This window comes from Gigantopelta aegis, chromosome 2 (genome assembly GCF_016097555.1).
Source record: "Gigantopelta aegis isolate Gae_Host chromosome 2, Gae_host_genome, whole genome shotgun sequence".
NCBI lineage: Eukaryota > Metazoa > Mollusca > Gastropoda > Neomphalida > Peltospiridae > Gigantopelta > Gigantopelta aegis.
Window position 1 is genome coordinate 19,573,232 of NC_054700.1, and position 26,086 is coordinate 19,599,317.

At 40.0% G+C, this 26,086-nt stretch overlaps 1 long non-coding RNA gene across 1 annotated transcript; it reads left to right on the forward strand.

Moving 5' to 3' along the window:
• The first annotated feature begins 11,501 nt into the window (after nt 1-11,501).
• On the forward strand, nt 11,502-25,657 carry LOC121382469. The gene is made up of 3 exons (XR_005959171.1): nt 11,502-11,626; nt 21,871-23,435; nt 24,730-25,657. It is a non-coding gene; the product is annotated as an uncharacterized LOC121382469 (long non-coding RNA).
• The last annotated feature ends 429 nt before the right edge of the window (nt 25,658-26,086 follow it).

Below are 26,086 nucleotides of genomic sequence, written 5' to 3' on the forward strand. Positions count from 1 at the left end.
GAACTGGACGTCTGGCACGAATTCCTACCTCACGTAGGCGGTTTCCGTACGGTCTGGTCGGATATCCTGCGCAAACCTGGTATTGCTGCGGCTGTGGATGGGGGGCAGTAGTCAATCGTTCCCGAAGGTGGCGTACCCGGATGTAGCGGTCCTGCCCGGGGGGGTGGGACCCGTGGTCGACCGGACTTCTAGGGAGGTCACGTGTTGATCCATGTTGCTGGGAACAGGTCCCACAGTCTGGAGATGGTGCTTGGTTGGAAACATGGAATGCCCTGGCAACGGCCGTTCATTCGCCTGCGTCTAGTCGGCCGATGGCATTGTTTCTCTGCGGTTCACTGAGACGTGGCATGTCCTGGATTGTCAACTGTCGGCCAGATACAGAGGCCAGGCAAGCGAACACCCTGAATTTTATACTGTTTCAAAATAAACTAACTGAATCGTTAGGGAGTCGAGTATAAATATATACGAGGGTGTTCATGTTGCACGTGCAGACAACGCACGTGCAGTGGTGACATGGTTTGCACGTGGCTGCGTTTTTGCGAATATTCCCATTTTGGAACTTTATTGTACAGTAGCGGCGTTTTATCGAATGTAACCGTGGGAATGTGTTTGAGGACATGCAATGACCTTATATTCACAAAGCATGAACCGGTAGGAAACATAAAATCGGAGTTATAACCCATTTGTACCCTTTTGCGTTTCTTTTTTTGAAGAGTATATATATATATATATATATATATAGAGTGAGTGTGTGTGTGTGTGAGAGAGAGAGAGAGAGAGAGAGAGAGAGAGAGAGAGAGAGAGAGAGAGAGAGAGAGAGAGAGAGAGAGAGAGAGAGAGAGAGAGAGAGAGAGAGACAGACAGACAGACAGACAGACAAACAGAGAGAAATGGAGATGATACACAGGCAGAATCTGACCACTATATTACGTTGGGAATTGGTTGGAGTTTCTTCATTGATCATCGCTTATAATCGGTTTGCACCAATCGATAGACTGTCGATTACACAATCGGTTAAAATTATATGAACATCAAAAATGTCTGAATTATAAGATCACCATCACCAGGATAGACCCTACAAATCTCTAACTGTACTTTTAATTAATTACATTTTTTCTTTACTTTTCATCACTACAATCATGTTAGGTGTACAGATGTAAATTTTAAGGGACAATCCTATATTTGTAGCCATTAAACAAGACAGTGGATTATTAATTTACATTTCATACACAACCGTTGGTGAAAACACTGTGGCGTCAGGGCCGTACCCTAATCAATATCCTAGTGGGGGGGGGGGGGCACTACTTTTTATAAACAAATGAAACACTATACAATTTAAACCTTGAGATGTGTATGCTATTTTCTGGAGCAAAAAAAAGAAAAAAGGTGAGATTGTCAGGGGGAAATTGCCCCCTGACCCCCGGCGGGTACGGCCCTGGGCGTATAAGTTGACACAAGGGGCGGGATTTTGCTCAGTTGGTTGAGCGCTCGCCTGAGGTGCCTGCGTCGCAGGATCGAACCAGCTCGGTGGATCAATTCAACTGATTGGGTGTTTTCTCGTTATAACCAGTGCACCACGACTGTTATATCAAAGACCGTTGTATGTGCTTTCCTGTCTGTGGGAAAGTGTACATAAAAAGATGCCTTGCTGCTAATAGAAAAATATAGCGGGTTTTCTTCGACTTCCACGTACATGTGTTAACAAGTATGCGTAATTATAAATAACACATGGTGTTATTACCAACGGGTGTGTAAGAAGTAGTTATTAAAGGCAAAATTAGCGATTTGTAGAGTCTATCTCGGTGAACACGACAATAGGTGCATGGTGCTTATAATTCAAATACCTTTTACGTTCATATAATTTTAACAGATCGTATAATCTACATAGTTTGGTTGGTGAATAACGATTTTAGCTGATAAACGATGATGAAATTCTAACCGATTCTCATCACTGCCATGTGCAAACAAACACTGGTATGGACAAACTATAATTTGAATTTATACCATGATCTATATTTAGATCATGAACGTCTAACGGGACATCCCTAGTTTCAAACCGTGAATATTAACACTGAGTTCAGTTAATCTACAAACCTGTAACACATTTGGATAAAGTTACAATTGAGTAAAACATGAGTATGTGACTTTGAAAGGGTGAAATACCCTCTAAAAATGGACTCCCTAGCTGTTACTTCTAAGACGCACGTGCGTTTTTAAAAATATGAGAAATGCATTTTGTGATATTAAAAACACCAGGATGACCAAAAACACTTCGAATGTACGGAAATGGATGATGTAAACAATAAAATCGTATGAAACGTATGAAAGTATGATTTCAGTTATCAGAAACGGCTCTAATAGTAAAAAATATGTCTTAGTGTTTAAAAACTAGGGTATGTTCCTTTAACAGACACAAAAATATGCCTTAGTGTTTAAAAACTAGGGTATGTTCCTTTAAAGTACATTTTTTTACGCACCCGTTGGTGAGAACACCATGCATTATTTTTGATAACAGATTGGTTGTTAACACACGTACGTGTATTAACAATTCCAAAACATACGACTGGCTGCTCCTAGGTGATGACCAAGCTCCGTATTCATAAACGTACTTAAGTCAATGTATGATACCTAAATACATACTTAAAGTACACAGATAAGTATCATACTTAAGTACGTTTATGACTACGGAGACAGGTCACCAGTGCCAAGCATCAAATGAAAAACAACACGATGGAAATATATTACACTGTGACGTATAGTTATCCTGACAATCATGTGTCTGTGACGCGTAAGTGCAACGGCTAAAAATAACTTTTAGTCGAAAAAGATGTTAAAATTTGCTTAAAACCTGTTTTTTGAGGATATGTAAGAAATAAAATAATACATTCGTGTCCGTTAGAAACCATTATCTCACAACTTGTTGGTTAAACATGTATTAAACTCGCTTTCACTCATTAGATATATTTTAAAACAACTCGTAAGATAAATGGTATCTAACAGCCACTCGTGTATTATTCTCTATATACATAAGGGCTGCGTTCAGCCAGACCGAGCAGAAAACCGTCTGCTTCGCATTAAACCAATTGACCACGCCAGGAACCAATCAAATAGTTCTCTGGCTCTCCGTTTAAGGAGAGATATCACTGCCCCCCCCCCCCCCCCACCACACCACACCCCATCACTCCCCTGAAACTAGTTCAAGAATAATAATTTTAGTTCCCCTTAGAATGAGCATTTTAGAAAAAAGTACTACATACCAAACGATAAAGTATCAGTGCTCAATATGGTAACATCGTAAAAAAAAGTACTACTTACCAAACGATAAAATATCGGTGCTCAATATGGTAATATCGTAAATGGCTCCCCATAATCTAAGTTAGTTACAGTTTTTGTTTAACGACACCACTAGAACACACTGATTTATTAATTATCGACTATTGGATGTTAGTAATTTTTACATATAGTCTTAGAGAGGAAACTCGCTACTTTCTTCCATTAGTAGAAAGGGATCATTTTAAGCACCATCCCACAGACAGGATAACACATACCATGACCTTTGATATACCAGTCGTGGTACACTGGCTGAAACAGAAAGGGTGAATACTTTTGCTCAACCCTTTATAGTACATGGTCAGTTGTCCATACATTGTCTTCCTTGGAAATATAATGAAAACAAAAGCGACAACATACACCATTTTGATGCTTAGTCGTTGGAGATATGATAAATGTTTAGTGCCATTTTTTCCTGACAACTTTAAGATCACATGTCAAGAATTGATAAATACAGTTTCTGAGGTATGCGGCGAGGGATCCACCAAGAGGGATCGATCTCAGACCGATCGCGCATCAAGCGAGCGCTATACAACTGGCCTACGTTCCACCCCTAATCTAAGTTAGGGGCACAGTTAATCACACACGTCAAATTATTTTTCATGGCGAGGTCTGTATCCATCCATCCATCGACCCACTAATCCACCCAGAACCCACCCAGAACCCACCCATCCCTCCATTCATCCCCCTCCCTCCTTCCATTCATCCCTCTTACATACATCTATCTATCCATACTATTGCCTGAATAAATACATCGCAATTAACGTGACTTTTTTTTTAATGAGGTTTTTTTTGTTGTTTTTTTCTTTTCAATTACTTGGTTCTCCGAGCCAACTTCTTGAGTCTTTCTAATGTCTGGAGCATTTTATTACCAAAAAGTATCAACATTTTGTGAGAAACCAAATATTTATCCTTGTAACTTAGCTCGTTATAGATTCCCGCATCAAAACATACATCGGCTCTCAATACTATATTTTGGGTGTAGTTTGCAAGCACGTGCGCAAAAACAACACGTGTGGTGTCAATTGCCTCTTGAACCCTCTAGATCTATTGACAAACACTTCCAGACAGATTTCGTTTTTCATCAATGGAGAAAATGCGAACACACATTGCAGAGATCTGATTCTGTTTTTGTAAAAAGTATCCAACCAAGCACGCGATTAGTTTTTCCCTTTGACGTCACGAAACTCGTGTAGGCTTGTCTGAAGGTAATACATCATGAAACACGCCAGGAAGATTTATTTTGAAGCATGTCCGAATGAAGAATGCGGCATCGTTCAGAAAAGCATTACCAAAATGAAACAATGTTCTCCGTTGCGTAAGCTTTGCTAAAGATATGCATTCTTAAAATGTTTTCTTTGTTTATTTATCAATATTAGATCTAGTATATTCAATTTAAAAGTGTTTTCGTTTGACATATTAACACTAGGTCTACATCTATGTCGTGCTTAGCACGGGATAGTTTAGGTGTTGTGGAATGGCTTTACTCTAAGCATTCCTTACCAAAAATACGATCTCCGTATAGATAGTCAGCCACCATTAGCCGATGTTATATACACGGCCGCCGTGTATCTAGTCACTTCTGTGTCATGCAACAAAGATAGCGGCTTCCATCGCAGTTGAAATTTATTTAATTCAACTTTGTACGCAATATTTAGCACGATGTGTGTGAAGGTAGTCAACTGGGGCCAACTTCACAGGTACCGTGAAACCCCTCTAAAACGGACACCCTTCCACAATAAAATGTCCGGTATTAAGATGGATCCTTACGATCAACTAAGTCAAATAAACCAATTAGCTCCATTTTCAGTTTTGATGAACCATTGTAAATTATGCGTCAAAATTACCTTCAAGAAATTACGCAACATTTTCTATTTGGCTTTAATCCCAACGGGACATTTGCAAATTCGATAGCACCAAAACCAACCCTCGCCCGCTACCGACCCTGGTCGGGCTGCTTGTGTTCCCTTGCATATGCCAGCGCGAGCGACCCCATCTACCATCATGCGGTGTTGTATATTGTGGACGATGAATTTAAAATAAAATAAGAGACGGGATATAGCCCAGTGGCGATTGTCTGATGCGGGGTCTTGGATCGATCCCCGCTGGTGGCATCTTGGGCTATTTCTCGTTGCAGCCAGTGCACCACGACTGCTATATCAAAGACCGTGCTAGGTATGTGCTATCCTGTTTGTCGGAAGGTACATATAAAATATACCTTGCTACAAATGAAAAAAACCCCACTATATGGCAGAATTACCAAATAGTTGACGTCGAATAGCCGATGATTAATAAATTAATGTGCTCTAGTGGTGTCGTTAAACAACACCAACTTTAAAAAATATATATAATCATTAAAAGAGCACTTTAAAGGAGCGGTGAGGGGATGGTGATCACGGGACGCCTGTGATCTCCTCTGGATCCGCCAATTTAAAACTGAATTCCGCTTCTCGTGATTATTCCGAAGTATCTCATTAGTTATGTTTTCACACAGTGACTGATGGTGTAATTTCAAGAGGAATTCAAATTAGCTTGTTTTCTCCTCTCCGCCTGTTGCCCTCGGACAGACACTAGTGTTTGATGACAGAGTTTTCGAGGAAATGGGGGCGATTTGAACACCTTTGCATACCTCTCGTTGGAACTGTCTTTCACCATGGAGCTGATGGCCGGAAAGTTTTCTTCGCCGTTCAAGATCTGGCAGATGTGGCATGGTAGTGATTTTCTGATAGACATCGGGTTGCTGTTCCTTTCTCTCTCTCTCTCTCTCTCTCTCTCTCTCTCTCTCCTCTCTCTCTCTCTCTCTCTCTCTCTCTCTCTCTCTCTCTCTCTCTCTCTCTCTCTCCGTGTGTAGTCTATAGACTATGTTTAAATACTAACAACTAGAGTTGAAATGGTTGAGTCTTTGACAGTGTGCCGTATAGTAATGGACAAACAAGGTTTTTTTTTAAAGTTTTTGTTTAACGACATCACTAGAGCACAGTTATTTATTAATCATCGGCTATTGGATGTCAAACATTGGATAATTTCGACAGTCTTAGTGAGGAAACCCGCTAAATTTTACATTTGTGGCAAGGACATTTTTATAGGCACCATCCCACAGACAGGATAGCTCATACCACGGCCTTTGAAATACCAGTCGTGGTGCACCGACCGCTCACCAACCGAGCGCTTTACCACTGGGCTACGTCTGGCCCCGATAGACTATGTTTAAATACCAACAAATAGAGATGAAATGTTTGAGTCTATAACAGTGTTCCGTACGACTACCAATAGTATAGTAATGTATAGTATAGACTTCGATTACAAAATATAAAAACATAATAAATAAATATATATATATAAATAAATAAATAAATAATAAACAAATGTTAAAAACACATAAATTCCCAAATTATCAGGCCATTCAAAGGTAATTACTATTATTTTGCAAATGGGAACTATAATATTATTTTGCAAAAATAAAAGTTTATTTAAAAGGCACCACTAGAGCACATTGATTTATTAATCATCGGCTATTGGATGTCAAACATTTGGTAATTTCGACAGTCTTAGTGAGGAAACCCGCTACATTTTCCATTGGTAGCAAGGAATCTTTTATATGCACCATCCCACAGACAGAATAGCATATACCACGGTCTTTGATATACCAGTCGTGATGCACTGGATGGAGTGAGAAATAGCCCAATGGGCCCACCAACGGGAATCGATCCCAGATCGACCGCGCATCAAGCGATCAACCCATTCATACAAGGGGAAGAAAGTTGCACCCTCCCAAAAATACGAAATTTCTTGATCAAAATTTTTACATTTCGTTTACCTGGATAATATGATCTTCTGTTACTATGCCCCGGTTCTTTTTGTACTGTCGCCCCACTTATTTTGGTTAGGAACGTCCCTGTACAAACACAACGGCCCTGTTATGTATAGTGAACACGCCGTGATTTACTAGGTAATTGTCAAGTTACTCAGTTATAACCCGATTCATTCATGAAGAACGCTTTTTTCTTAGACGTTTGCGTTTTCAAAGCCACTTGAAGTTAATTTCTGTTGTGTAGAAGGCGTTTCCATTTCATTTTGATTTGAATAAAACTCTCTTTTACAGACATTCTAGCATAGGCGTCTGAAGTTTATATCAATATTGGAGGTAATTGTACATTGCTAGAACCTGTTATTTATTACCCGTGTTCAATGGACAGGGGTAGATACAGAATATTTTGAAGGGTTGTAAAAATGGATGGGGGCGTGCAAGTTACAATAGTGGAAATATGATCCATAGAGACAAAAAGGATAGTGTGCAGTTTGCCGTCAAGGTGGTCAGTTTACCCCCCCCCCCCCCCCCCCCCCGTACATTTCGCCCCTGATGGAGAAAGTAAACAATGATTTACTTTGTTGGTTCGCAGGATCGAACCACCTCAGTGGATCCATTCAAGTGATTCGGTTTCTTCTCATTCCAACCAGTGCATCACAACTGGACAAATGTCGTGGTATGTGCTTTCCTGTCTGTGGGGAAGTGCATATAAAAGATTCCTTGCTGCCAATGGAAAAATGTAGCGGGTTTCCTCTGATGACTCTGGTCGCAATTACCAAATGTTTGACATCCAATTAATTAATTAATTTACTCTAGTAGTGTCGTTAATCTTATTTTTCAACCAGCAAGGGTGTAGCGTGATCTGGACCTGGGGTGGGTGCTTTCGAATATGAACCTAGCAGACTCTTTTTGTTTACATTTCCCCTGGACTATGAATGGCTTTTATTATTTCCATAGCTAAGCAATATATAGATCTACAAAAGAAAAAACACAAGTGATATTCGATGAAAGGTAATATTTTACTGTATTTTAGTTACAGTGAAAATATAAATATCATATTTATATTAATGCGAACAAATTATCTCCCTTGTATATACTACTCAAAAGAATTTACGGGTCAGACGATATTTTCGACATTATTTTCTGAATGTAAATTATATTAGCTAGACCATAATGTCACGCATGGTATTGTTCCATTTTGACGAAAGTGGGTCTAAGCAACCCATAAATGAATTAAAATCCACTGTCATTGACACTGTCGACTAGTTCTAATGGCGAAAACATGCTTACATTTGCACGTAAATTAGGGCGAAAGCGAAAGGTCTGCTAAGTGCCCATAACTTGCTTTTTCACAAAGCGCTTCATTTGCACGCTTTGCACGTGTATTCCATGTTCCCAAAGCTGAATTTCCGTGTAATTGGAGCTTGCGTTCGTGTACGGTGCACACTCCAAATTCGACAATGGTACGACTTCAACTGACTATCGAAGATCGAGGAAGGGCTATTGCTTGGCTTCAGGATGGCAATACGCAAAGAAATGTTGCTCTGAGACTTGGTGTCAGTCAGAGTGTCGTTGGCCGACTGTGGCAACGGTACCAAGCAACGAATTCTGTTCGAAATCGTCCACGTTCGGGAAGACCCGAAGCACTACAAATAGAGAGGACCGCTACATCACCAATATGGCTCTACGTCAACACACAACCACTGCACGCCGATTACGTGACAATCTGCGGACTGCGACTGGAACTCGAGTGTCTGATCAAACCATACGCAATCGGCTGAGAGCCAATAATCTACGCTGCCGTCGCCAGGCTGTTCGACCACCACTCCTACCACGTCACAGAACGGCCAGACGTCACTGGTGCACGCTTCATCTGCGGTGGCAACGTGTTCAGTGGGGTCGAGTGATGTTCACTGATGAGTCCAGGTTTGGTCTCCAGTTCAACGACGGTCGGGTTCGTGTCTACAGACGTCCTGGGGAGCGCTTCGCTGACGTTAACGTTAGACAACGTCACCGGTTCGATGGTGGCAGCGTCATGGTGTGGGGCGGCATCTCTATCCACCACAGGACCCCCCCCTCTATGTGGTGGATGGCAATCTGAATGGAATCCGCTATCTGAATGAGATTATCCGGCCGTTGGTTCTCCCAGGCCTTCAGCAGATTGGCGGCGGGGCAGTTCTGCAGGATGCCAATGCCAGACCCCACCGCGCCAGGGTGGTAACGGACTTTCTCAGACAACAAGGTATCGCCAGGATGGATTGGCCAGCATATTCGCCTGACTTGGCCCCAATAGAGCACGCCTGGGACGAATTAGGCAGGAGAGTTCGGGATAACCATGCCCCTCCGGCTAACCTTCATGATCTGGGTCAACTTCTTATGGCAGAGTGGCAGGCCATTCCCCAAGAGTTCTTCAGACGTCTGATCAACAGCATGAGGCAACGATGTGTCGAGTATTCGCGCCAGGGGTGGATTTACACACTATTAAACGAATGTTCTAATGTGTAAAATCCATGTTTGACAACCTTCAACTTTGACAGCATGTCATGTGACTTTCTTGTATACAGTGACGTTTATTTGTGTTTTTTTGTAAATATGGAACAATAAATTAAATTTTTGGTGTAGTTTACATCATCAATCTAATACACTCTGAAACTTATTTGGTTATAAATTTTTGACCCTTAAATTCTTTTGAGTAGTATATATTATTACGTTTTAATTATTGAGGTCAGTGTTGCTTCATCGTTTTTAAGTTTGATGATAATTACCAACCGGCCTCGTTTGCGTCGTGGTTAAGCCATCGGACTACAGGCTGGTAGGTACAGGGTTCGCAGCCCAGTACCGGCTCCAAACCAGAGCTAGTTCTTAAGGGCTCAATGGGTAGGTGTAAGGCCACTACACCCTCTTCTCTCTCACTAACCACTAACCAACTAACAACTAACCCACTGTCCTGGACAGACAGCCCAGATAGCTGAGGTGTGTGCCCAGGACAGCGTGCTTGAACCTAAACAAAAGAAGATAATTACCAATGCATTTGCTCCCCTTTATATATTTTTGCGAACCGCCAAAAAATGCGCCCAATTTCCTCATAAAAAGTACGCAACCTTTCTTTTTGATTTAATCCTACGGGACATTCAAAATTCAATATCACTAAAACTACCACCACTACAATTACCAACCCAGCCCCCGCCCGCTACCGACCACGGTCGGGCTGCTGGTGCTCCCTTTCATCTGCCAGTGCGGACGGTCCTCTCTCCCACCTACCCCAACCCTTTTCCTGTCCTGGACAGAAGAGCCGACCAAGACAACAGCTTGCTCTGAATGTGCACGTAAAACCCTATGACCTGACTTATAAAAAAGGGATATGAAGTGCAATTACAGTAAAATAAAATTCTAAAACTGATTGAGTACCAAGCTAAATAATGGTGACAGTCCCCTGTGAGTTGAGTGTAAATTAAAGTTTAATTTCGAGTTTTATTCATGTTTTTTTTGTTTGTTTGTTTGTATTTTTTGTATTTTATTTTTTTTATGTTTTGGGGTTGTTTGGTTGTTGTTGTTGTTTTTGTTTGTTTGTTTGGTTGGGTTGTTTTTTGGGGTTTTTCTTTTGGGGTGGGGGGGAGGGTGGGGGGTGTTCGCTTTCTCAGATAAGTTTGCACATCAGTATTACTAATTAATTATTAATTTAGTAATTACATAAAGATTAGTTTTATTCATATTTCTTGTTAACAGTCCATGGTCAAGAGTTTTTTCTGCAAAAGTTCCAACGGAACAAATATATCATGGCATTACGTGTTTTTGATAGGATAAGCTAAACATATTTACAAAACTAAGAAAGATGTACGTATAATAAATAGATTATTTTATGGTGTTTTTTTAATACGATTTTTATGACACACATCACAAGTTGACATAAAAGTCGTATTCGCAACAAAAAAAACCCCAAAAAACAACAACAAACAAACAAAAAACAAACAACTATATAGCACGGCAAAAATTTCTTTTAGCCTTAGTAGGGCGGCGGGAAGGGTGGGTTTCGTTCGAACCCCCGACCCCCAATCTACACCCGACATTGTACAATGTTAGACTGTACACATTCGCTCCAATTTCCAGAATCGTCTACCACCGGTGCATGTATCTACAAACCAAAGATCCTATTCCGGAATGATACTCCGCATTACATGGGACAAATATCTGATATGCGTTCGGGTGTGCTCGGAAAAAGTCATTCGATTATCTTATTTTTATCATCAAAACGTAGTTCACAAGTTGTTCATATTTATACGAGCTCCGGAAAGTTTCGAAAGATGTCGGAAGATGTCGAGCACACTCGAACACAGGCAATTATGCTATGCCAAGTTACCCTGACCACCGATGACGTCATAATGGAAAGACGTCACAATAACTAATTCTTTACACTGGGTCCAGCTCAGATCGATTTGTAACTCGGATTCTGAAAGAACTGAATAGAACGGCTGTTTTGATCGATCAAAGGTAACACGAAAACAAAAGGTATCTGGCTTTTTTAAATTAAAAAAATAATAACAACTCGTGATAGTGCATTGATTTTTAAAATGTAATATTAAATGTCCCAACCTCCCAAATCTGTAGGTACCAGGGTCCGTGGTTATAAAACTTTAAAAGTCCAGACTCAATCTCTAATGACGTCACACGCATACAATTTGTATGGCGTTGCCATGACGTTCACGTCTTTAATAAGAGTCTAGACTTTAAAAGTTTTATAAGCACTAGACCTGGGGCCTAATTCACAAAGGTCTCTTAGGCTCTGTTAGACAACAAAGCATCCTCTTTGCAAGTCTTTTAGCATTGCTCTGCAAGATCGCGAAGTTGCGAGAGTTTAGTGAATTAGGCCCCAGATTGGTGTGGGTCGTGCACTATGGCCATCCATCCTATCCGAAAAGGGCCATTAGATCGATACAGTGATAGGTATCATTATGATCCACACGTAGGATGGAGTGGCGAGCCCACAATCCCTGGCTGTGAGAAATCGTTTCCGAAGCAGGAACGCGTGCTGTCGCCAATTACATAGCACTTGGCACATCTTTCCTTTGCAGGGCGGGATCTATCTCAGTCGATGCATCGCTCGCCCAAAGTGCTTGGATAGAAATATCAAATGTCCTCGGTTCACCCATTCTCAGACTGTTTTTATCCCCGTCCAAACCAGTCTCGCAAGATTGGTCTGTCAAAAGCCGTAATACATGTTATGTGCTGTGTTGTCTGTAGGAAACTGCATACAAAAGATACCTTGCTGTTTGTGAAAACGTGTATCGGGTTTTCTCTGAAGACTGTGTCAGAATTATTAATTGTTTGACATTCAGTATACAATGATTCATTCGTGTTCTAGTGGTGCCGTTAAACAAAAACGTACTTTTCGTAAATCGTGCATTATAAACGAGAAAACAATTAAAAGTAAAATCTCAGATACCATTCTGAACACATTGCCTGACATGCCATCCGTGTTACAAGCGGGTAGTACAATTCATAAACAAAATATTTCTACGTCCGACTATTTCAGCTATGGATTTCAGAATTGCGACAGAATGGGCACGGCATTGGAGGAATTACGCCATATCTAAAACAATTCGTTCAAAGACGTAAACACCGTATTGAAGAAGTTGCTTTTACTTAAGTTGTTCATGAATAACAGGTGTCCACCACAAAGCCCGCAGTGGTTATGGCTTACATCTGATACACACATGTAGATAGGTTACAAAATGTAGTAAACAGTAAATACAATTACATACTTGTAGGATCCGGGAAGCGGAGAAGTATGCTCCCCCCCCCCCCCCCCCCCCTCCCCCTTCTATGATGAAAATGTACAGACACGTTGGAAGCAAGTCGACATTGGGGGGGGGGGGGGGGGCTGACTGAAATCGAGGACGCAAAGCAAAGTTTCTTAGGCATTCGTGAGCATACTCCCCATAAAAGTATGAAACAGTTATGTCCTGAAATGCAATTTCCTGCATTCCACAAGTAAACCAACGCCATATAAACGTAAATAAATTGTGTTGAGTGCATCATTAAATAAAACATTTCCTTCCTTCCTTCCACAAGTAAAATTAATCAACCAATATTTTTATTCAGAATTATTGGGAGACTTAAGAGCACCCCCCCCCCCCCCCGCTCCGCCGTGCCTGATGTACACTTTTTTTTATGTTCTTCTATAATATTATAAAGCAAGACAAAAATATGGCTTGTACTCCCCACCCCCATTAGAAGCTGTAACACCCCATTACGAATTGCTCCCCAACTCCAGATATCGTCGCTACGGGCCTGAATCGACTCGTGGGGTCCAGCAAGTGTTCAGGTGGGCTACCCAATATTTTTAGTGATGATCAACGTACTCAAGTCGTCCATTTTGGCTTCTATCGGTTACCAGTAAAGACTTACCCCATCCCTTCAGAAGTATAAAACGGCCTCCGTTACCAAATAATAACATTTCGAAGGAACAGCACTCGAACCCAAGGCCTAGCCATTGCACCACGACTGGTATATCAAAGGCTGTGGTATGTGCTATCCTGTTTGTGAAATGGTGCACCTAAGAGATCTCTTGCAACTAGTGGGAAAATGTAGCGGGTTTCCTCTGATGACTACGTGTCAGTATTACCAAATGTTTGACATCAACAGCCGATGATTAATAAATCAATGTGCTCTAGTGGTGTCGTTAAACAAAACAAACTTCTTCGAAGCAAGGCAAACAACGCGGCAACTATAAAGTTTTTTAAAAAAAGCTGTCAGTTTTGAAAATCGGGACATCTTGTATAAAAGGAGTGGAGGACATATTCCAGTGGTAAAGCGTTTGCCTTAATGCGCGACCAATCTAGAATCGATCCCCGTCGGTGCTATTTCTCGTTCCAGCCAGTGCGCCATAACTGGTGTAGTATTCTGTCTGTGGGATAGTGTATATCAAAGATCCGTTGCTGCTGTTTGAAACCGAGTAGCCCATGGAGTAGCGGCGAGTTGGTTTTCTGACTCGTTATCAATATGGCAACAGTTATTTGCATAACAATTTTTAAAATACACACTTTAACACACACACATGCAAACCCGCACACACAATGACAACAAAAAAGAAACCAGAATAGTTCAAGTATTTATTAAACATTACAATAATATACACATATACATAATGAGTAAATAACATGGATAACAGTGCAATAAATCGATCTTAAATCAAGGTTAGTTTTGCTATAGTAGAAGTTTCAAATACCTTTTAGATACCAGTACAAAATTGACTAACGACTCAGTCATTAAAGACATTTTGAGCTACAAAAACTTCAGGTGCTAATACAAACATTGTCTAAGAATACTGATTATATGCATCTATAAGAATACACCGTGACCCAGGTAATAAACCAATAAACATGTATCACCTCGTATTTAATCTACCTGCAGAAATGCGGGGAGGAAGGGGGCACATGGCATGTTTTCATATATGAATCATATGAAAAGTACATAAAGAAAAAAAAAAGTACAAAGGTCTTAAAATCATCTGACAGACGGGCACAAAATTAATTTATCTCAAAGGTCTTAAAATCATTTGACAGATGGGCACAATATTAATTTATCTACAAACCGGTAGCAAAATAGTTTTTAGAGGTTTCACATCCACACCGTTGTTGTACATGCTAACCGTTTCATTTTAAAATTAAGTATAAGCAGGCCTCTCTGCACATGCGACCATTTATTCGTTTTGGCGACTAAAGCATTCCAAGCGGTCGCCATCGTGGCGACCACAACAAAATTGTTTTCTTACATTGAACACCGAATGTTACTTAATTTACTTTTCCTTATGCATGGACTACATTTGTTTAAGTTGTTAACACTCAAATTAAATGTTAATGTAAAAAAAAAAAAATTATATACTTACGCATTATATCAAACAATTGAAAATACCTTGAAATTTATTTCAATTGAAAAAATCAAAACAAAAGCCACCATTTTGAAAAAAAATTAAAAATTATTTCATTATATTTCCGTTTCCGGTGAGTGTCGTGTGCAAAACGGCGGGAAATATGAATTGGGGAATGCACTGTATACAGTGTACAGTATGTCGACTGACATGACGTCGGGCGAGATATCTCGCCTGCAGTACTCAAAAGGTTAAAGGGATATTTTGTTCCAAGTTTAATCTCGGGTTTTGAAACCCAAGACCAGATTTTTGTTCATTCTGCGAACTAATGAAGAATAATGTGAAGCAAGAGTTGAATGAGGACAAAAAGCGGGCGTTGGCTACGGAGTTACAGCTACATAAAATGAGTGGTTAGATTTCACCAAATCATGAAAGAGTGCCCTGAAAACTCAGTGAGTGTTTGCTTCGATATGCAGCAAAACCAGCCGCTACCAAAGATACAGGTTACCGAGGTTTTCTATAGTCGCCAGATTTGGCTATATAACTTGACCTTTGTAAAAGTAAATACAAAGCAGACACGTGATGATATAAATATATATACATGGTTGGAGAGCGAGAGTGGCCGTGGGGCAAACGAGGTATGCTCGGCATTGATACACTACTTACGACTGCTTGAACAAGAAATCAAGGATTCAAGATCGGATCGAATCGACCAAACAGGCTCCGTTTGTTCTCTGACGCATGCTCATCACAGAACAAAAACTCGATCCTTATCGGAGCATTGTCCAACTTTTAGAAATCCAGCATTTTTAAAGTAGTGAAGCATTACTTTCCTGTAAGGGGACATAGCTACATGCCAGCAGATAGGGTTTTCGGTCGGATAGAGGACCTGAGAACGCACGAGAAGATTGTTTCTCCTCGTGAATATTACGCGATATTTGCCAAGCATGGTCACATGAGAGTTCTCGGGGATGGTTGGGAGATGTTTGATTATCAAGGGGTGGCTAGAAGTAAGCTGAAGGGGAAACTGCCATTTAAGATTCAAGAACAGAGTATTCACGTATGAGAACAGTGGAGTGAGCGTACAAAACGTGTATTCAGGGGAACCTATCAAGTGCGCGTCTATATTGAAAAAGGGACAGACTCTTGATTCTTGGAATCCTAAGCCACTGCCAAGAGTCAGTCGTGTCAAAGATGAGAAACTTAAGGATGTAAAAAAAACTACTGAGATTTTTTAATATGTCGGATGATGTAGCAAAGTTTTACAATGATCTGTGCGGGGAGGTTGTAGTGGATAGTAGGGAGACTGTGAACGAGGTGGCTGAAAACGATGGGGATGATGAGCAGGAGTCTTTTCTGTGACATGATGAAAGTATGGTACAATAGTCTAGTACTGGATAAATGAAGCAATATTGGTTTTAATTGCTGTAAATAAAGGTACAATAACAATACAGTAGTTATATTGCAACACAATAGTACAGATTGAAAGTACCCCTACCAAGATGTTAGATTAGGCTACCGTCTGTCTAACAGTGACCATCAGTGGATCATCCACTTGGTCAAGTGGTCTGCAATAACATGTTAATATACCAGTAAATACAAGACAACTGTTGCTTTTTAAAGCAGATAGTATTTGAATACAGATAGACTATTACACAGATAACAATATGCAACATGTTAACTTTACATATATTCCATTCGTGACCGAGTACGTTTAGGAAAAACGCTAACTTATATGTTGCTGTTTTGGGGTCACATTTGAGGAGTGGTGTAAATAAATGATGTTGCATAAAATAAGTTATGTTTGTAGGTATGCCAAAAATAAAAAATAAAAAAACGTATATGATGTATGTTACAGTTTTTCATCATTTTCTTTTGTTTAAAAGAAATGTGATTGAGTACGTTTCAGAACTTTGCTCCTCAATTTGGTAGAGGCATCCAAGTTGTTGCAGCTGAAGGTAATATTACTACTCATGGCCCTCATCCACCCAAAACTCTGGCTGCTACAGTTCATTATTTTTTCAACTTCTCCCAACAAGTTCATATACCAAGTAGTCCACTACAGTCTGGGCCCATTTACTTCCTACTGCCTAGAAAATGTGGAGTCTTTGGGGCATGTTGTGAAGCTCTGCCTCAGCAGATCAACTACTTGATTGATGAAGGCATTTGCAGTAGCAAGGGATCAAACATGGCCATTTCCCTACTTCATAATTTCCTGCACACCCTTGGCCTGGGGGAAAACCCCCAAAACAATAACAACTTAATAAGAAAATGCCTAGAAAACTTTGACTCGGCAAAAATGCAGTTTTGAAAACGAAGCAGTTTACAACACTCAAAAAGTAAACGAGAACATGTGCTCAACAATGGAATTCTGAAGTCTACCGTAACAGGATGTCAACTAATGGGAGCCCCACTGACTGGAAGAAAAACAACCCAGCAGAACTTGAAGGTAGAGAACGTGAAGACCGATATCACACCACTAGAAAAAAAAAGAGACCACTTAAATTTGAAGGTACAGATCTGAAAGAAATTACCTTCGCAAGATCAGATGCCAACAATACGACAGCAAACAGAACACTACTGCAACAACCACCTACCATTCTTCTGTGTATTTTTTTTTATAATTATGTAAAACCAGTGTAAGGAGCTGTGGGGGGTGGGGAATATAATATAATAATATATATATATATAATATACAATACAATACATATATATAAATCTAGGTAAGCATTAACTTGGAAGACGTATATTCAGAGCGAGTAACAAGAGAAAAATAATCTTAGAAAAAAGTGTTTAAAATAACATTTAATTCATAGAATTGTGCATGTATTTAGATTTTTTTCTTCCAAATTTAAAGTCTAAAGCTGACATTGCAATTTAATTTAGAAACCATTGCTTTACATACAATTTTGGAATGAATCTTTTAAAATTGAATTTTATATCACTTTCTTTAAGTCATTGTGCTGTGAGAAAATAATCTTTTATCAGTCTGTAGACGCAGCATGTTCTCTTCATAGATGCTGGACACCCCTGAACAGATCTCTGTTTGCAGTGCAAACAAAAAGACGAGAAGATGCAAAGAATGGCCATCTTCCAGAAGATGAAAAAATCCACGTATCGTGAAATTTGAAAGGAAGTTTTACAATAATTTGGTAGAGGCATTCAGAGCTGTTGCTGCTGGAGGTAATATTACCAGATCCTATAAATCACTCGTTTAGAGCATGTCCAGACATGTTCGGAGTTGTAACTTCAGGGGAAATCCCCCATACACTGAGTTTAAAAACCTTATTTTAGAACTGTGTGTCAGTCGACTGTTGTAGAGAGAAGACATACGCTCCGAATGGCTTCAAGATATTCGAGAATGGACAGCAACAGTAGCAGTTGTAGCAGCAGTAGCAGTGACGACGTCTTGGTATGCAAATGTTCCGAAAGACACACAATCAAATGCAAAAGAGTGACTACCAAACAAAAAGAATATACATAGGAATGACATGGATCAAATGGATGCTGCTCGTGAACAACCCATGGATATTCGTGAACACTGTGAAATCGTGGACTAAGAGCCCATTAATCAGACGGATTCTGCTCAAGAATATAAAACGGACGCTGCCAACGATGTTGCCTATGACATTACTTGTTCTGCCATCATCCCGAAATGAGAGGATTCTACAGACAACTCTACACATTTGGTCGGTGGCCCATCCGGATGAGCATGGGAGACCACAAATCCGTCACCGGTTACTGTTGTGGACTAAGCACCTATGGATGGAAGAAGATGGACGAACCCGTGATGGAACATTACAGGCTATCCTCCAGATACCCCTACATTAACAATGCGTTCAGACATTAAACATGTATTGGCTTGGGTATGCTACTTTTTGTTTTGTAAAATAAACATCTGAATAACATGTTTTGTTTGTTATTGATGTACGGGTGGCCCCGAGACAAGCATGAGCTAGGCTTTGGGATGGGGCATGGTCATAGGTATCAAACAAATTCAAACTACATACCGGTATTTGTGTTAAGTATTAAGATTTTTTCTGTTTTATAATTTTAAAAAAACTATTTCCAGTGCGACAAACATTCCACCACACCAAAGTTTTCAAAGGGAATCCTTTGAGGTAATCACAACTTCAGGCAATTGGAAATACCAGCAAGGACCCAGCACAACCAGTGTATGACCCAACTGGTGTATGACCGGAGGACCCAGCACAACTGATGTTTGACCGGAGGACCCAGCACAACTGGTGTATGACCCGAGGACCCAGCACAACTGGTGTATGACCCGAGGACCCAGCACAACTGGTGTATGACCCGAAGACCCAGCACAACTGGTGTATGACCCAGCACAACTGGTGTATGACCCGAGAACCCAGCACAACTGGTGTATGACACGAGGACCCAGCACAACTGGTGTATGACCCAGGGACCCAGTACAACTGGTGTATGACCCGAGGCCCGTACATCTACGGAACAGAACAGAAAGTAGAAGCACTTTTCGAAAGGCTTGCCTCAACGTTGTCGTCCCATTTGGTCGAAAAATAATTACTCGTCTGTTATATAACCACTACCTGATTACCTGTGTATGTAATGAACATGGCCTCTTCATGTTTATACAAGTTTTGATTATAGATGGACAATGGTTTATTTACCAATGGCTTCATTTATTTGTACGGCCCACCAATAAAGTTCCTTACTGACCAAGGCCACTGATGACTTAATTTGTGAATGAGTATAATAATAAATGAGAATAATTTGCATTTGTGACATATGAATACATTTATTTCTTAATTTTGCATAATCATGATAAGTCTGTGTCAAGTCAGGGTAATCCTTGGTGTGTGGTGTGTATAAATATGACAAGTTACATGCCAGTATATTTAATGTTGATATGGTTTTAATGCAACCATTTAACATTATTTTGGAAGAATGCACATCAGTTTATATCAATGTTGAAAGGGAGAACACTGAAGCCACATAAGTAGCCACTAGAGGTGCAGACAAATTCCCCGACTGAAGCCAAAGAAGTAGCAAGTATGGGTTGAGGCAAATTCCGGACTGGCAGCATTATCAAGCAAGTTGCAAAACTGTAGTAAAATTCAGCAAAACCGATCCATTGCAGCCTTCTCCAAGCTTTATCATGGATAATTGCTATCCCAAGAAAACAAAAGAGAGAAGTAAATACATCAGCAACACGATGTGGTCTGTTGAAGGAAGATAAACACAATAACACCATTTGCTGTTCTTTTATTAGCGACATAAATCTTTGACATGTGAAGTCCGAAGAAATGTGTTTGGTTTTGAATAAGGTAGGTAACTGGATGTTGGACAGAAATCACCAGTACTTTTATCAAGTACAATGTCAGCTGTTTATGTGTGGACCGACTTATGATGACTTATCTCTGAACAACTGGACAACCAAGTCGTATCAATTCGAAAATATCAACAAAGAGGAGACATTCTGACTAGATACAGTACAAGCAGTCCTATATATTTTTCAAGTAGAAATTCTACTAGAGTTGCTGGTACATGTATATTGATGCCAGTATAACCGTGAGTAAAAACAGGATGGTGCCATTCAATTCATTTCGACAACCATTTTACAGTTTCTAACTGGAACTTTGTGCACTTAAAAAAGGCATATATTTGCTATTTTAACACTATTATTTACAGCTGAGAGTAAGAAAAACACAATTGAAAATGCCTGGAACTTCGTCTGCATACAAATGCAGTTTTGAAAACGAAGGGGATTACAAACACTCAAAAAGTACATTTGCAGAAAGTGTTAACAATGCTTATAGAAGAACCAATCTGAAATAACTGATGTTCTATTGCAACTTTTAGGTGAGAACATGTGCTCAACAATGGAATTCTGAAATCTACCGTAACAAGTTGAAACTAGTGGGAGCCCCACAGACTAGAAGAAAAACACTGCAGCAGAACTTGAAGGAAGAGGTATCACACCACTAGAAAATAAACTGGATAGAGATCCTGAAGACATTACTTTCGCAAGGCTCGATACCAAAAATATGACAGCAAACAGAACACTACTGCAAGAACAACCACCTACCATTCTTCTGTGTATTTTTCAAGATCACAGTGTTGTTATTATTACCATTATCACTATTTTTACTATTACTACTTATAGATGGGGATGAAACCATCCTGTGTGTACCAAAAATTAAGAACTTTTTTTGTGGTCTCCATTTACTTGTTGGTATGGCCGACTCGGCAGAAGAGACACAACACATTTGAATGTGCCTTTGTATAAGATAAGCTGGTTGGTTCAGCTAAGCTTCCAGACCTGAAAAGATGCCATAAGAATGAAAGTGGGACCGTTCATTTAATTAGAACTTGCTGCAAGGCATTTGTAGTTAGTGCGGATGTAAAGAATGGAGTAAGCATTCACTGGAATGAATGAATTAATGATTAACGACACCCCAGCTCAAAACTCTAGTGGTATATGAGCATGTAAAAATTATTCACCCCAGCACTAAAATACACATTGGCTATTGGGTGTCACAAATGGTAAGTATATGAAAATATTATTTGTATAATTATGTAAAACCAGTGTAAGGAGCTGTGGGTGGGGAATATATAGAGGATACTCCCCAAGTGTCTTGTGATATCATAATTTATCAGCACGAGTTGATAAAAGTATGAAATCCGAGGCTTGCCAAGGATTTTTATACTTTTATCAACGAGTGCTGATAAATAATGATATCACAAGACACGAGGGTGGTATTCTGTTTATCATCCATTACCATTCTTTTCATTTGCGACACTTGAATTATTCTTGATCTTTATTTTAGGTGGGCTTGTTCGTGTTGTACAGGTAACTTTTAGCTGTCTTTTTTTTTCATAGGAAATGGATCATGATGAAAAGAAAGTTGTGGGTAGGTGGGGGAGTGGCACTCCTCCCCCGCCCGAGGAGCCTGTGTAGGTTTCATCTGACGATGAATGTTCCATCGAAGGCAGGGCTAGCCCTGGGTTGCTATTTTTGTTTGCCAAAAAATTCGCCAATCTTAATTTCTTTCGCCAATCTAAATATATATTCGCCAGTAACATATTGGCATTTCAGTCAAAAGATATTATTTTTAATTTGTTCTTTATGATAATATAGTATATGCTAAAATGTACTTATTATTCAGTTTACATCTTGTAATCTAATAATCTTAAACTGTATTTCATTTTATTTAATCGTGCTTTCTAGCTTTACGACAAGCAGCAATGCAAATAGTGCTTATTCACACCACAAGGCGGATCAACTGAACAAAACTGGTTGAACACATGGTTTGGTTCTAAAAATCGAGATGGGGAAAAACATCTTTTGCAAATTTTTTCACCAAATCGAAAATTCTTTCGCAATTTTTTCTTTTTTTTCCGCAACTGGCGACTTTGGTGAACAACAGCGCGAGCCCTGGGAGGAGCCCAGGGAGACACAGGATGACACCAAGAAGGTGATTTTGCCTTCGCCTGCGGCGACAATGCCACCTCTGCATGAAAAGGCGTCGTCATCTCAGTCGGAGGCTTCTCTAAAGGAAATCCCCCCTTTTTTGACAGTGTTGCAATGGGACCAGCATCCAGGGTCTCCCTCCGCCGGTTTTTTTAACCCAGGGAAGAGGAAGGGGGGTTTTGGGGATGAAGGATCTGGGGAGTTTTTTCCCCCTCTATCCCGTTCCTTCCGACGTGGTCATCAGAGGACAGCAACAACGATGCTGAGTTGGGGGATAGCTAATTGGTTTACAATTCTTTTTATTAAGTATTTTACTGTTTAACTTTTAAGTGTTCAACTTTTAAAGTGTTATTCAAGGAATAGTTCTTAGTGTATATTCTATAATATTCCTGGATGTGACTTTAACTGTGCCTTAGTGCATAATTTATAATATTCCTGGAGATAACTTTAACTGGTTTTCTGGATGCCACCACCAGATAGGCCAGTACTATTGACAAATGTGACTTAACTGCTTCTTTTTTTTTTGGGGGGGGGGTTAAGTTGAGAAGATATGGAACCATGGATGTTTCCAAAGAGCCTGTTTATTCATGGATGTTCATCAAATCCTGGCCCGGGTGAATCTGGGCCTATATCCAGGCTGGAGAAAGTGTTTGGTGTTTCCTGAAAATTCTGAAGGTGATCTAATCTTCTATAAAATGTGAGGGGGGAGGGAGAGGGGGAAGTGTGGTGACCTATGACCCGGCTACCCCCCGGATGGAGACGGTGTGGTCGCCTGCAGAACACCCACCGATCACAGACCTGCGAGCTCATAACCATATAGGGTTTTGGCGGGAAGATAGGGCCCGATGGCTGCATGGAAGAGATCACATGACCTGGGATTTGGAGTGGTCGCCTGCTGTGTGACTGTCCCCACACTCTTGATTACGGAACCACAGACTGAATCAGCAGTGTTGGCTATCACAGTAGAAGATAAAGTAAGTACGATTAATACTGATCTTGCATCTTTAAACTATCTGTGATTTTACTTTATCTCCCAAGCTCCATGGTGCAGGTAACAGTTGTGGCAGACTGGAATCTAATCCTGTCAGTACAGCATCATAAAAAAAAAAGTTTTTGAACATTTGCCATCTGTCCCAGATATAGATAATGACAGAGAATTTACTGGTTATTGGATGATTGACATAAACAAACAATGTACTTTTGTACAACATGTTTCCTTGCCCAAATGATTTGTGTATTAGTAGACAGGGCCTAAAGTTGAATTCAGAGAGAAAAACTGGCATTGCATCAGAAATATGTTTTTTGTGTGAACAGTGGGGGGGGGAACAATTCACATTGCAGACTTCTAAAAAGATTAGTGTGATTACTGACACTAAAGTTTTTGATGTAAACGAACGTTTTCAATGGTCCATTTTTAGTATCAGACGGCATCACACAAGCCAGAAAATTCTGTGGACTAATGAATATGCCCCCACCTGTATCCGAAACAGCATGGCGAAAGGGGTTCCAGAGGATACACACTGCAACAAAAATTGTCTGCGATGACAGTATGGCACATGGCAAAGGAAAGGGTTTCAGAGCCAAAATGGGGTTCTTACATGTTTGTCAGTCAATGATGTAAAGTAACATACTTGATTGTGAAACGTTAACTAATTATTGCGGAATGTGTTCAGTGAGACTAAAAAAGTGTAAATCTGACGCAGAATTTGGTCAGTGGTATGCCACATATAAAAATACATGTTCTAAAAATCACCATGGATCTGCTGGGGCAATGGAACCTGCAGGTGTGCAGAATATCTATGCAAGATCAGAAGTAAGACATAATTTGCAATACACAGGCTACTTAGGAGATGGCAATTCCAAAAGCTATTCCTGGTTAGTGGCATCTGACCCCACTGTCTATCCAGGAAAGACGATTCGAAAACTAGAGTGTTGTGGACATGTCCAAAAGCGAATGGGTCGACGCCTGACGGACAAAATCAGCCAGTGCAAGAATAAAAGCTATACAGATAACGGAAAAACATATAAAGGAATAGGGGGAATTGGCAAGCTAACAAAAAAGGCTGTGTGGAGGATGCAGGGACATTATGGAATCCGGAAACTTGGCTGCAATGAAAAAGGCAGTGTGGGCGATATGGCACCACCGTAGAGATAGTGATTCTAGTTGAGTTTTAAGATCCTGTGATTCTCAGTGTTCTGCAACTAAAGCCTTTAAACTTAAATAATACAATAATAAAGTGTATTCTGTTTTATATGATTTGATTCCAGATATGGTGCTAATCTCCACAAAATTTCCTGGATTTCCATCAACAAACTATTTGGAGATGTGGTGCCAAACCTTCTGGGACTGATGGATTTGGTGCTGATCATCCCAGCCACTTCAGTTGAAGCTGAGTGTGGCTTCAGTGTGATGAAGCGGGTGAAGACAGACTTTAGGAACAGACTGTACAACAGAGCTCTGAGCGACCTCCTGCGCATCATTCTTCTGTCCCCAGCTGAAGCAGACTTTCAGCCAGACACTGCTGTTGAGCACAGTTTCACCAGCACAGATCGCAGAGAATCAACAAGTAGAACTTCTGTTGATGTTGAAGATCCCGAAGAAGTAGATGAAGATGATGACTGTCTTGGCCTCAGTGACCTCCTGGGAGATGCTGCATGATCCTGAGTAACTCAGTCAATGCTGCCTGTTTAGTGACCAGAACTTTGTGGACAGTCAGTGTGAAGTAATTTACCATGCCAGTGTGAAGTCATTAAAATGTGGTTGACATTATTTATGACATTTGTTTTGTTGTTTTGATTTATTAGTGTAGTTTTATTCCAATGACCATGGAGGTTAACTGAGATAATAAAGGTAAGTACTGTGGACAAGTGAATATTCAGGCGGACAAGTGAAAATTACACCAGACATGTCATGTGGACAAGTGAAAATGTTTGCTTATTTCTATCACTGAAAGGGGACCCTGATAACGCTAAGAAAAACATGCTTCCAGATTATGTGTTGAATGAAATTAAGCCAGTTTTCGAATTTCTTGGCAGTGACGAACTATTGTCAAAATGTCTTCATGGCTGGTCGAATTGCAGCTGCCAACATCTCCATAAATGAAAATGTCATACATAAAAGAAAGAAAACACAAGGGAAAACAAAGAAATTGACACTGATGATAACTATATACCTGGTGGACATTAACACATAACTTATATGCAAGTTATGCCCATTTCGCGTCGGTATAAACTTTAAAGGATGTTTTCTCATTTTCGCCATGTTTTTTTCATGTAAAAACACTACTATAGTTTTTATAGATATCAAGCTACAATTTGGAGGACATAATCATGACATGCACATCTTAAAACTCAACTAGAATCAGCTGAATAGATGTAATAAAATTAGTTTTATTATGTGGTAAATACCAGTGATTACAAAAAAATATTTCTTAATTGACAGCATTTTAAAAAAACAAAATTTCAACATCATTGCAAACCATACTTTTAGTTCATTTGCAAGAAGACATACTATTAATCATTTCTGCCAAATTTTATAAAATTTGTGCTGTTATATACACACATAATTTCCTGTTCGGCCAACTTGGATTTCATTACTAAATTTCAGAATGAGACTTCAATGTAA